Source organism: Muscardinus avellanarius (assembly GCF_963383645.1).
Source record: "Muscardinus avellanarius genome assembly, chromosome: 5".
Taxonomy (NCBI): Eukaryota; Metazoa; Chordata; class Mammalia; order Rodentia; family Gliridae; genus Muscardinus; species Muscardinus avellanarius.
This window is the reverse complement of record NC_137790.1, coordinates 51,122,778-51,135,865: the sequence shown is the minus strand read 5'-3', so window position 1 is coordinate 51,135,865 and position 13,088 is coordinate 51,122,778. Positions and strand designations below refer to the sequence as shown.

The window sequence follows — 13,088 nt, the reverse complement described above, 5'->3', positions numbered from 1 at the left end:
GGGTATGGTGGCACACACTTGTAATCCCAGCATTTGGGAGGCTGAGACCGGAGGATCACAGTTAGCAGACAGCCTCAGCTACTTAGTGAGGCCCTCTGCAACTCAGTGAGACCCGGTTTCAAAATAAAGAATAAAAAAATAGGGCAGGGGGTGTAGCTTGGAGGTCAAATGCCCCTGGGTTCCATCCCCAGACCTGCTTTAAAAAAAAAAAAAAGACTGACTCAGCAGATTGTAGTGGCGCATACTTGTAATTCCAGTGCTTGGGAGGCTGAGACAGGAGGATCGCACAGGTTCTAAGCCAGCCTCAGCTACTTAATGAGGCTCTCAGCAACTTAGTGAGACCCTGTTTCCAAATAAAGTATAAAGTAGGTCTGGGAGTATACCCTGGTAGAAAGGCCCCTGGGTTCCACCCCCAGAACCACACACACACAAAAATAAAAGACTGACTCTAATAGTAATATCTTTGACTCTTTTTCAAAAGGAAACTTTAGCTTTCCTCTAAATGATAAACAAACTCATCAGTACCCTCATCCCATGACCATCCTTTTTCCAATTAAAACAGTGTAGCATTCATTCCTTCTGAAGAATATTTTTTTCCACCAAGAATTGTTAGCATCTAAATTAGGTATTCATGAATTGGAAATAAAATATAAAGAATCCTTCTAATATGTGTGTGTGTACATACACATATTTTTGGTTGTTGTTGTTTGGTCCCCCACCCTCCTCAGGCCTCTTTCAGTTACTGTAATTCAGCTAGTCCAAACTCAAACTTGTTCAAAAGTGCGAACATGATATTTATTGTCAGACTCATTCTTATTTTTGTATCCCCTAACTTTTTTTTTTGGTGGTACTGGGGTTCCTGGAAACTCTTCTAACCTGGGCTACACTCCCAGACCTATTTTAGACTTTTTATTTGGAAACAGGGTCTCTTAACGCCAGCCCGGCTGGCTTCGAACCTGTGCAATCCTCCTGTCTCCACCTCCCAAGCTCGGAGATTATAAGCGTGCGCCACCATGCCTGGCTTTGTATCCCCTCACTTTTGAGGGGACTTGTCCATATACCCAGTTCTATAAATTAGAACTTGGGAATTGTCCATGACTTCTCTTTAGTTACCCTTTATATCCAATCATTTACCATGTATATTTAGTTTTTCTTTGAAATCTGCGTTGAAATAATGCCTTCGGCTGGTTGTGGTGGCACACGCTTGTAATCCCAGTACTTGGGAGGCAGAGACAGGAGGATCGCGGTTCGTGGACAGCCTCAGCTACTTAGTGAGGCCTTCTGCAACTCAGTGAGACCTGGTTTCAAAATAAAGAATAAAAAATAGGGCAGAGGGTGTCACTTGGAGGTCAAATGCTCCTGGGTTCCATCTCCAAACCCGCAAAAAATAAAAAAAAGAGAGAAAGAAAGAAAGAAGGCCTTCGTCTTTACTGCTAGTATTTCAGTTCAAGTCCTAATACTGTGTACCTTTATTAATACTGTATTAACTTGGTGGGCTTCCTGTGCTTACTCCCTTTCTTCTTGGCTATATATTCCTTATATTTTTATCTAAGTTTTTATTCTAAATGTCAGATCTTACTTGCTAGTCACTAGTTTAGTATCTTTCTGTGGCTTATGCAGCCTTCAAGATAAAGTTCAAACTAATTAGCTTGACAAACAAGGCCTTTACTAGTCTTTATCTAGCCTTGTGTCTGTCCATCCCGCCACATTTACACTGTGTTTCGGATTTAGAGGACTGTTGGTAGCTCACTAAATGTGTAATTTTATATGTCCTGTTTGATATCTTATCTTGGAAACAACCTCCAGTTGATTTTGTTGGTTTGAATTGAGTACACATATCATCTTGTTGGGGAGCTTTCTTAGGCTCTGTCTTTCATATCTATATTTGATCCTCTTATTTGTCTTGCTAGACAGCCTGTTCATATGTCATAGCACTCATCACAATCGCCTTGTGATTTTTTAGTTTCTCTGCCTCCCTGACTGTAAACTTCCATAAAGGAAGGGATTATATTTTATTTATTTTTCTTTGTTCCTAATATAATACTAGGAATATACTAAATATTCAATGTTTTCTGAATAAAAGAAAGTGATTGCTTCTTTTCTGGGAGGGTACTGGGGATTAAACCTAGGGGTGCCTTTACCTCTTAGCTATACTCCTAGCCCTGTTTTACTTTTTGTTTTGAAACAGGGTCTCGCTAGGTTGCTGAGGCTGGATAGGAACCTGGGATCCTTTTATTTTAGCCTCTTTAGTATTGGGATTATAGGTGTGTACCACTATACCTGGTTAAGTGATTGCTTCTTACCAAAGGTATGACTTCAGACTCTCTGGCTGATATATATATTTTCTTCTATCAAAAATAATTTTTTGAGAATTCTGAGAAGATGGCGACGGAGAAAAGCGGGGCTTACAAGCCCCGCTAACAACCAATCTCTATTACCACAAAATCAGCATCTTTCATAGCCAGAAAACACCATCAGCAGAGAAACAAAAAATGTAATTACAAGGGACAGAGAAAAAGAGGGCTGGAAAAACGAGACACCAGAAAGAAACCAGACCGCAGTGCTGCAGCCGGAGCCGCGGCATGGAGCAGCGAGTGCCATTTTCCCTTGCAGCACCAGACTCCAGAAAGGAGGGGAACTCATAACGGAGCTCAGAACCAGAGAGGAGATACGCTGGCCTCACTGCTGGCGGCAGCGGCGAGCTCACCGGACAGCACCAGACCAACGCAGTCAACAGCCCACCAGGCTCCAGAGAGGAGCAGCGGACAGCGGGCCGAGGTGAGCCGCTCTGGATTAGCCGGGAGGAATTTGGCAGATTTCTCGGCGCAGGGAGCATCTAAAGCTCCCAGAGGCTGGGCTCAGCACACCCTGCAGGGAATCAGAGCAGAGCTCAAAAACAGAAAAGAAATACGCCAGCCTCACGGCCGAGGGCATGGCAGCAGCGCCATATTGCCACCGGCGGCAGCAGCAGCGAATTCACCGAGTTCACTACAGCTCTATCTGCGCACTCAACAACAGTGAGTCAAATTGTGGCCACTAGAGGAGAAATCCCAGTACTGTACTCCCAGGGACTTGACCCAGTGGGGGAGTGGCAGTGGCAAAGATATCACACCACAGGAGAACGACCAACCTGGCACCCCCATGGTCTAAAGCAGCCTCAATTGACTCCCAGGGTGTGAGACTCTGCGATACAACCCAGTAAAGAAGTAGTGGTGACTGAGATACCACAGACTCGAGATCCAGAGCACCTTAAGTGAAGTCATAGTGACACAAGGGAAGAACCCAGAGAAGGCACAAATTCCCGAAATCATAGGAAAGAGGAATAACAATGAAGCAATGAATGCCCACAACGCCACAACATCAGAACCCGATAAAACAGAAATTCAGAGATTTCTAGAAGATCAAATCAGGAAAATAACTGTATAAATAATAGAGGTGTTTTGAAAAGAATTCAGAGAGAGCCAAAAAGAGATAAAGGATGCAATTAATGAAGTAAAGGCCTCAATTCAAAGTACAAACAACCGATTAGACCACATGGACAATAGAATCTCGCTCTTAGAAGATGATCATTCAAAAAATGAACGCATATTTTCTAACTTAGAAAAAAAAATCTGACAGCAGGAATCTGACATTGAAGAAATATGGGCCCATTTTAAGAGAGCTAACCTAAGAATAATTGGAATAGAGGAGGAAAAAGAAGGTGAAACCAAAGGGATCAACAATCTCTTCAAGGAAGTAATAGCAGAAAATTTTCCAAACATAGAGCAAGAGGTCGATACACAGATCCAGGAAACTTATAGAACCCCCTTTAGACAGGATCGGAGAAGAGGATCCCCACGCCACATAATTGTCAAAATGACCAATGTGGAAGCCAAGCAGAGAATCTTAAAGGCAATAAAAACAAAGGACCAAGTGACATTCAGAGGTAAACCAATTAGAATCACTCCAGACTTCCCAAACCAAGTTATGAGAGCTAGAAGGGTTTAGAGTAACATATTCCAAACTCTGCAAGAAAACAACTTCCAGCCAAAAATTTCCTACCCAGCAAAACTTTCTATCAAATTAGATGGAGAAATAAGAAGCTTCCATGACAAACAGAAACTGAAGGAATTTATGTCTTCAAAACCAGCGCTAGAGAAAATACTCAGAGATTAACTACAAAGAAGAAATAGGTAACACACACCAGAACCAGAGAAACAAGATTTTCCATCCAACAGACGACTAAGATTGGTTATCTATGGAGATTCATTATTTATGTTAGTCTTTTACCTATCTCTAAATGGTATTGTTTGCTTTTATTGTTGCTAACTTAGGATTTCTAGTTGGAATATTAATATACCTTCAGATATAGCATTTAGAAATATTTTATCCCATTCTATCAGTAACTTTTAACTCTGTTTACATTGTCTTTGGATATACAATTTTTTTTTATTTTTTAGGGAGTTTGTTTACCCATCTGTTGCCTGTGCCATTGAAATCATATCCAAGAAATCACTGCCAATTTCAATGTTGTGAGGTTTTATGACCCAGATTTTCTTCTAAAAGTTTATAGTCTTAAGATTTATATTTAAGTCTTTCATCTATTTTGAGTTAATATTTGTATATGGTTTAGGTAAGGGTCCAATTTTATTCTTTTTCATGTAATTATTATTTTTCAACAATATTTAGTTAGAAGATTATTATTTCCTCCACCAAATGTTTGTGGAAACCTTGTCAAAAATAACTTGATACTATATGGAAGAATTTATCTCTAGACTTTTATTTAACTTCAATGGTTTATATATCTGCCTTTATAACAGTACTATACTGTTTCAATTATTGTAGCTTTATATGGTTTGAAATCAGAAAATATACATCTTCTAGCTTTGTTCTTCGAGATTGTTTTGGGTATCTAGAGTCTATATTCCATATCAGGATAGATTTTTTCTGAAAAATAAATAAATAAATGTATGATAGTTTCACCTAAAAAATAGAAAAAAAAAATTCTCTGGTAAGAAAGAAAGCAAAAAGAAATATTGAAATGTTATCTTTAAGTCATCAAAAGCTTGGTATCAGACAAATGAAACTGTTATGTTTCACAATAACGAGATTATAATAACGAGATTATCATCATTAATATTGTATAAATTGCTATAAAACTAGATGTTAACCACTAAGCCAAGCATGGGAACGAGGGATGGGGAGGGGAAGGGGTGGGGATCGGGTAGGGGCTAACTGGCCGATGTGTGTATGTATGTCTACAAAAGTATTTTCTTTATACCATTATGATGTATGAATCCAGTGCACCAATAAAAAAAATGAGATAAAAAATAAAATAATTTTTTTTGAGCTGGGCATGCTTGTGCATGCTTGTAATTCCAAGCACTTGGGAGGCTGAAGCAGGATTGCATATGTAGCCTCAGCTACTTAGTGAGGTCCTCTATAACTTAGTGAGACTCTGTTTCAAAATAAAGAATAAAAAACAGAGCTGGAGGTATAGCTTAGAGGTAGAATGCCCCTGAGTTTATCCCCAGTTCTGGGGGGGAAAAAAGGGGGAAAAAAGGGAAATTTTGTGGCAACCAAAAAAAAAAAAAAAAAAAAAAGATTTAAAGGCTCAAATAAGAAAATTAGAGAACTCTTTGGGTATGGCTTTGGATAGATGTGTTCTATCAGAGACTTGTAGTCTGCTTGTAATAGCTAGGTCTGAATTATCTCAGAAGGGAAAAAAAGAGAGAAAAATATTTTTGCATTTTGATTTTATCTTTTATTATTGAGTAAACCAAATTATTCATGTAATTCCAGACATGGCATTATGGTAGGCATATCATTTGCATTCTGGGATTTAAAAGTATGGGGTTCAATACTCAGTACAAAAAAAAAAAAGACTCTAATAATACCTTTGACTATGGGGGGAGGGGAAGAGAGAAAAAGAGAGAGAGAGAGAGAGAGAGAGAGAGAGAGAGAGAGAGAGAGAGTGTGTGTGTGTGTGTGTGTGTGTGTGTATGTGTGTGTGTGTGTTTTACTAGGGATTGAACCCAGGGGCATTATATCTCTGAGCTACAAACCCAGCTTTTTAAATTTTTTATTTTGAGACAGGATATTGCTAAGTTACTCAATCGAGACCCAAACTTGTGTTCGTTCTACCTCAGCCTCCCACGTACTGAGATTACAGGCGTGCACTACCATATCCAGCTTTCTTTTGAAAGGAAAATTTAATACATTTAACTGTAAGCTTTTACATCTATTTTCCTTGGAGTAAGTTTCCAGATATTTATACATTTTTGTCAGTAGATGAGAAGGGGCTAGTTGGATGTACATTATCAAGCTTTTGAGAAGAAAAATTATTTTTCCTCTACTTTTATCAACTGGCACCAGAGATTGTTAGAGAAATATGAATAAATATGGATATGTTTAGAATACCTATATTCTTTTAAGAAGAGTTAGATCCTGGTATTTGGAATTTTTGGTATGAATAAAATAATTAACTGGTTTTCCTGAAATTTACATGTGTTTAGAGCTTAAAAAATTACATATCCAAGCTGCGTGTGGTGGTACACTTTTGTAATCCCAGTACTTAGGAGGCGGAGACAGCTGGATTATAGGTTCAAAGCCAGCCTTGACAATTTATTGAGTACCTGTTTCCAAGTAAGAAATAAAATCTGGCTGGGAGTATAACTTGGAGGTAGAATGCCTCTGGGTTCAATCCCCAGTAACACACACACACATACACACACACACACACACACACACACACACACACACACACACACACAAAGTTACATACCCAGATACTGTGATGGTAAAACTTTATTGAACATTATGGTACTTCTGTTACGTTAGATTTTTTTAAAGCCAGCATTCTTCTAGTTGAGAGATAATTTATTCATTTAAAATTTAGCTTAGTAAATAGAAAAAAATTTAGAAAATCTGAAAAATCAAGAAAGTAACTCAGAAATTAAATTTTTTCTCTACATTGTTAATTTTTTTTTTTTTTTTTTGGTGGTACTGGGGTTCCTGGAAGCCCTTCTACCTCCGGGCTACACTCCCAGACCTCTTTTTACATTTTATATTTGGAAACAGGGTCTCCTAAGCCAGCGCGCGGCTGGCTTCGAACCTGCGCGATCCTCCTGTCTCTGCCTCCCAAGCGCGGGGATTACAAGCGTGCGCCACCACGCCCGGCCAGCTTATGATGTTAATTTTGAAGGTATAATTTGAAGTATGTCACCTGGGGAAATATATTTATGAGTTCTCTTAAAATGCCACATATTACAGTTTTAGATAAGCTTTCATCTAGAATTACACAAAATAAATTAGTATTATAATTTTTTTTTCTTTTGGTGGTACTGTAGATTGAACCCAGGGCCTCATGCACATATCCTAAGCATTCTTACCACAGAGATGCATCCCCAGTCCTTTTAATTTTTTAAGTGACAGCTTTATTAACGGATGTTATTTTTTAACAGGGGCTTTATTTTTTTTTTAAATTGAAGTTGTATGTTAATAGCTCTTACTAGTTTTTCAAAGTTTCCCCCAGTTATCAAATGATTTAAGTCTTATAGTTTAAGCAGGGGAGAATGTATAGTTTGAGGGAATAAGAATCCAGAGACATAATCAGGAAATTGAACTCCTTTCGAGCCAGCATACTTTCTGCTACATCTCACTGCATTTCAAAATTTATTCTTTTGTTCTCTCTCTCTCTCTCTCTCTCTCTCTCTCTCTCTATATATATATATATATATATATATATATATATATATATATATAAACAATATATATATATAACAATATATATCTATATATCTATATCTATATCTATATATTTTTTTTGGTGGTACTGGGGTTCCTGGAAGCCCTTCTACCTCTGGGCTACACTCTCAGACCTGTTTTTATATTTTTATTTGGAAACAGGGTCTCCTAAACCAGTACGTGGCTGGCTTCGAACCTGCACGATCCTCCTGTCTCTGCCTCCCAAGCGCAGGGATTACAAGCGTGTGCCACCACGCCCAGCTTTTATTCTTTATTTTGAAATAGAGAAATGGTGAATTGTGCAGCTATGAACATAGGTACAGATGCATTAGTTTGGTAGTTTGGTTTCTTTTCCTTTGGGTAGATACCCAGAAGTGGTATTGCTGGATCAAATGGTAGATTTGTTCCCATTCTTCTGAAGATTCTCCATACTGTTTTCCAAAGTGGTTGCACTAATTTGCAGTCCCACCAACAATGCTTTAGAGTTCCCACTTCTCCACATCCTCGCCAGCATTTGTTGTTGTTTGTGTTTTGAATGATTGCCATTCTAGTTGGAGTTAGGTGAAATCTCAGGGTAGTTTTGATTTGCATCTCTCTGATTGCCAATGATGTTGAGCATTTTTCATGCATTTATTGGCCATTTGAATTTCTTCTTTCATAAAGTGTCTATTTAGTTCGCTTGCCCATTTTTTGATTGGATTATTTGTTTTTTGAGTGTTGAGTTTCTTGAGTTCTCTGTATATTCTAGATATTAGTCCTTTTTTGGAGGTGTAAGTGGCAAAAATCTTCTCCCATTCTGTTGGCTCTCAATTGAGGTTCTTGACAGTTTCCTTTGCTGAACATAAATTCTTCAGTGTCATGCAATCCCACGTATTGTTTTGCCTTTTAATTTGATGTGCCTTTGGGGCCTTGTTGAGAAAGTGTTTATCTGTGCCTGTGTGTTACAGTGTTGGACCTATGCCCTCTTCAAGGACCTTCAAAGTCTCTGGTTTAATTTTTAAGTCTTTGATCCATCTTGAATTGACTCTTGTGCAGGGTGAGAAGGTGGGATTAATTTCCAATTTTCTGCATATAGTTAACCAGTTTTGCCAATATCATTTGTTGAACAGGCTATCTTTTGTCCAGTGTATGTTTTTGGCTGAAAGTGTGTGGACTTGTTTCTGGGTCTTCTATTCTGCTCCATTGGTCTATATATCTGTTTTTTTGCCAGTACCATGCTGTTTTTATTACAGGGCTTTGTAGTATAGTTTAAAGTCTGGTATTGTGATTCCTCCTGCATGGTTTTTGTTGCTGAGGACTACTTTGGCTATTCTGGGCTTTTTGTTATTCCAAATAAACTTAAGGATTGATTTTTCTATGTCTGTGATTTTTCTATGTCTATATCTTGGTAGTTTAATGGGCATTGCGTTGAATCTGTAGATCACTTTTGGAAGGATGGCCATTTTAATGATATTTATTCTGCCAGTCCATGAAAATGGAAGATCTTTCCATCTTCTAAGATTTTCTTTGATTTTTTTCAATGTTTTATAATTTTCTTTGTAGAGATCTTTTACCTCCTTGGTTAAGTTAATTCCTAAGTATTTTATTTTTTTGTGGGAGATCCTGAGTGGAAGTGTTTTCTGAATTTCTTTTTCAGTGGGTTTATGGTTGGTGTACAGAAAAGCTTCTGATTTTTTAAGATTGATTTTGTATCCGGACACTTTGCTGAATTTTTTTGTCAGTTCTATAAGCCTTTTGGTTGAATTTATTGGGTCTTCTAAATATAGTATCATGTCATCTGCAAATAATGAAAGTTTGAGTTCTTCTGTTCCTATTTTAGTTTGGGCGTATTAGAGAAATCAAATGTTCCTTCTCTTTATGTGCTTGGCTGATCTCACTTAATAGTGTTCTCCAGGTATTTCCATCTTCTTGCTAATGACATGATTTTGTTCTTTATAGCTGAGTAGAATTCCATTGTGTGTTTTTCACATAATTTTCCAATCCATTCATCTGTTGATAGAGACCTAGGTTGATTCCATATTTTGGCTATTACAAATTGTGCTGTTATAAACATGGGTATGCATATATTACTGTAGTTTTCTGATTTCAATCCCTTTGGAAAAATACCCAGGAGTGGTAGAGCTGGATCATATGGTGGATCTATTCCCAGTTTTCTAAGGAATCTTCACACCGATTTCCATAGTTGCTGAACTAGTTTGCACTTCCACCAACAGTGTAAGAGAGTTTCTCTTTCTCCACATCCTCACCAGCATTTGTTGTTATTTGATTTCTTTTTGCTTGCCACTCTGATTGGGGTTAGATGGAATCTCAGCATAGTTTTGATTTGCATCTCCTTGATGGCTAATGATGTTGAACATTTTTTTGTGTATCTATTGGCCATTTGTATATCTTCCTTTGTGAAGTGTCAATTTATTTCAGTTGCCCATTTCTTTATTGGGTAATTTTTTTCTAGTGTAGTGCCTTTTGAGCTCTTTCTATATTCTGGATATTAGCCCTCTATCAGAGTGGTGGCTGGTAAAGATCTTCTCTCATTCTGTAGGCTTTCTCTTTAGGTTCTTGATAGTTTCCTTTGATGAGCAGAAACTTTTTAGTTTGATGCCATCCCACTTGTTAATTCTTGCTTTAATTTCCTGTGCTTTGGAGGTCTTATTGATAAAGTTACTTCCTGTGCCTATATGTTGGAGTGTTGAGCCTCTGCCCTCCTCTAATAACTTCACAATTTATTTTTAATTTTTATTTTTATTTTTATTTATTTTTATTTTTATTTAATTTTATTTTTATTTTTAATTTTAATTTAATTTCCAAGTCTTTGATCCATATCGAGTTGATTCCTGTGCACGGTGAGAGATAAGGCTTGAGTTCCATCTTTCTACAAATGGATGGCCAATTCTACCAGCACTGTTTGTTGAAAGGCTGTCTTTTTTCCAGCATATAAGTTTGCCCCCTTTGTCAAAGATTAATTGACTATAATGTGTGGGTTTGTTTCTGTATCTTCTGTTCCATTGTTCTATATGCCTGTTGTTGTGCCAATACCATGCTGTTTTTACTACTATTGCTCTGTAGTATAATTTGAAGTCAGGGATTGTGATGCCTCCTGCATCTTATTCCTGAGAATTACTTTGGCTATTCTGTGTCTTTTCTTTCTCCATATAAAATTCATGGCTGATTTTTCTAAGTCTATGAAGAATGTTGTTAGTATTTTGATAGGAATTGCATTGAATCTGTAGATCACTTTTGGCCGAATGGCCATTTTGATGATATTTATTCTGCCTATCCATGAGCACAGGAGATCTTTCCATCTTACAAGTTTTAATTTCTTTCTTTAATGTTTTAGCATTTTAAGTAGAGTTCTATCAGGTATCAAGTACACAAAGCAGGAAATATTAAATAAAATCCTTAGTAATTTAAGTTATATAAGCAGGAAGCTACCTCTGCCCTCTTTCTCACGATTAGAGGGTGCACTAGGTGAAAGACTTATTTTTCATTCATTCTTCTTAAAGTGTGTGTGTGTGTGTGTGTGTGTGTGTGTGTGTGTGTGTGAGAGAGAGAGAGAGAGAGAGAGAGAGAGAGAGAGAGAGAGAGAGAAATTGATCAAACTCAAGTGCTTTCCATCTTTGAGCTATACATCAGCCCTTTTTATTTTTTTAAATTTTAAAACAGGGTTTAATGTGGCCTTGAACCTGTGATCCTCCTTCCCCAGCCTTTCAAATTCTAGAATTATAGGTGTGTACCACCACACCGAACTTTTTCCTTCATAAACTCTTGAATTCAGGGAGTTGTTGCCTTTGATTTTAATAATCTATATTAATCACTGTATCACTTCTTAAATGGTGATTGTGATAGAAGTGGATATTTAAGTTAATACTGAGGACACAGAATTATGGAATTAAAAAAAAAAAGATAGTAGCTCCAGCTACCCAGCTTCTTCTGCTAGAAAGTGCTGCTCATACTTGGGAAAATCATTGAACTTCTGAACTTTGGGTCCTTTATGTTTAAAATAGAGAACTAATTGTGGGGCATGGTAGTGCACGCTTGTAATCACAGCATTTGGGAGGCTGAGACCTAAGGATCGCAGTTAGCAGACAGCCTCAGCTACTTAGTGAGGCCCTCCGTAACTTAGTGAGACTCTTGTTTCAAAGTAAAGAATAAAAAATAGGGCAATGGGTATAGCTCGGAGGTCGAATGCCCCTGGGTTCCACCCCCAGACCTGCAAAAAAAAAAAAAAAAATAGAGAACTAATTTAAAATTCTCCTATAGTCTGGAATTTTATACTCTCTGGGACATAGGAAAACGTTGAGTACTACAAGTGTAACAAAGTCCTGTGAAGATTTGCATTTTCACTTAAATACAAGTACTCTGGCCTTCTCTAAGAATATTATTTCACATAAAGTGTTATAGTAAAGTACTCCTAGTGGCACACTGATAATATTAAAGGTAACATCTAATAAAAAGGAGTCAGGAAAACTTAAAAAACTCTAACAGGAATGACAGTGCACACCTGTATTCCCAGCTACTTGGAAGGTTGAATAGGAGAATCTTTTGAGCCCAAAAGTTTGAGGACAGTTGGGCAATATAGCAAGACCCTGTCTCTGAGAAAAAGTGTGTGTGTGTGTGTGTGTGTGTCCATATATATATATATATATATATATATGGACACACACACATAATATGGCTGGGAATGTAGCTTTGTGGCAGAACATTTGCCTAGCATGCACAAGGCCCTTGGATTTTGTTACTAATTTTTGTTAGTAACAAAAAATACACTAACAAGGACTAAAAAAATCACATTAATTTGGCTTGGGACAGTCAGTTTAGGGTCAAATAACAGTCTCACCTCCCCCAGGCTGGGGATGAGATCCAGGGCCTTGCACATGCTAGGCAAATAGTCTCTCCCTCTCCCCCTCTCTCTCTTAGTAGGGGTTGAATCTAGGGGGATTCTTCTGAGCTATGCCTGGGTCCAACCTTTTTTTTTTTTTTTTTTACACATTATGTGTAATGTACACATGTACATTATCATCAGTATGTGTGCTGCTTCATTTATGGGATCTAACATTACCATAGATGTAGTATTGGTAATTCTTTTTGGATTTAGCATTTGTCATTTTTCAATTACAAATATACAGTTATTTATTAGGAACCTTTCTCTTAAATGAGAACAAAAGACTCCTCAAGTTGGTTTGGAATAATGTTTCTTGTAAGTACTGGAAAAGACAAGCATTGTTTGAGAAAAAATTGGTTAAAATTTTAAGCACTACAATATATCGATTATTAGTATAGTTAAAGACATGATAGTAGCAAGTTAATCTATGCCTTAATTTGTAAGTGCCAAATACTTTTAGAAACAAAAAAAAAGGTGATGTTTA

At 37.4% G+C, this 13,088-nt stretch overlaps 1 protein-coding gene across 2 annotated transcripts in view; it reads left to right on the top strand.

Moving 5' to 3' along the window:
- The window catches only part of SENP7 (SUMO specific peptidase 7), a gene marked incomplete at both ends in the record, with an annotated part of 129,143 nt that overhangs the window by 53,766 nt on the left and 62,289 nt on the right, over positions 1-13,088 (top strand). The window lies entirely within an intron of this gene.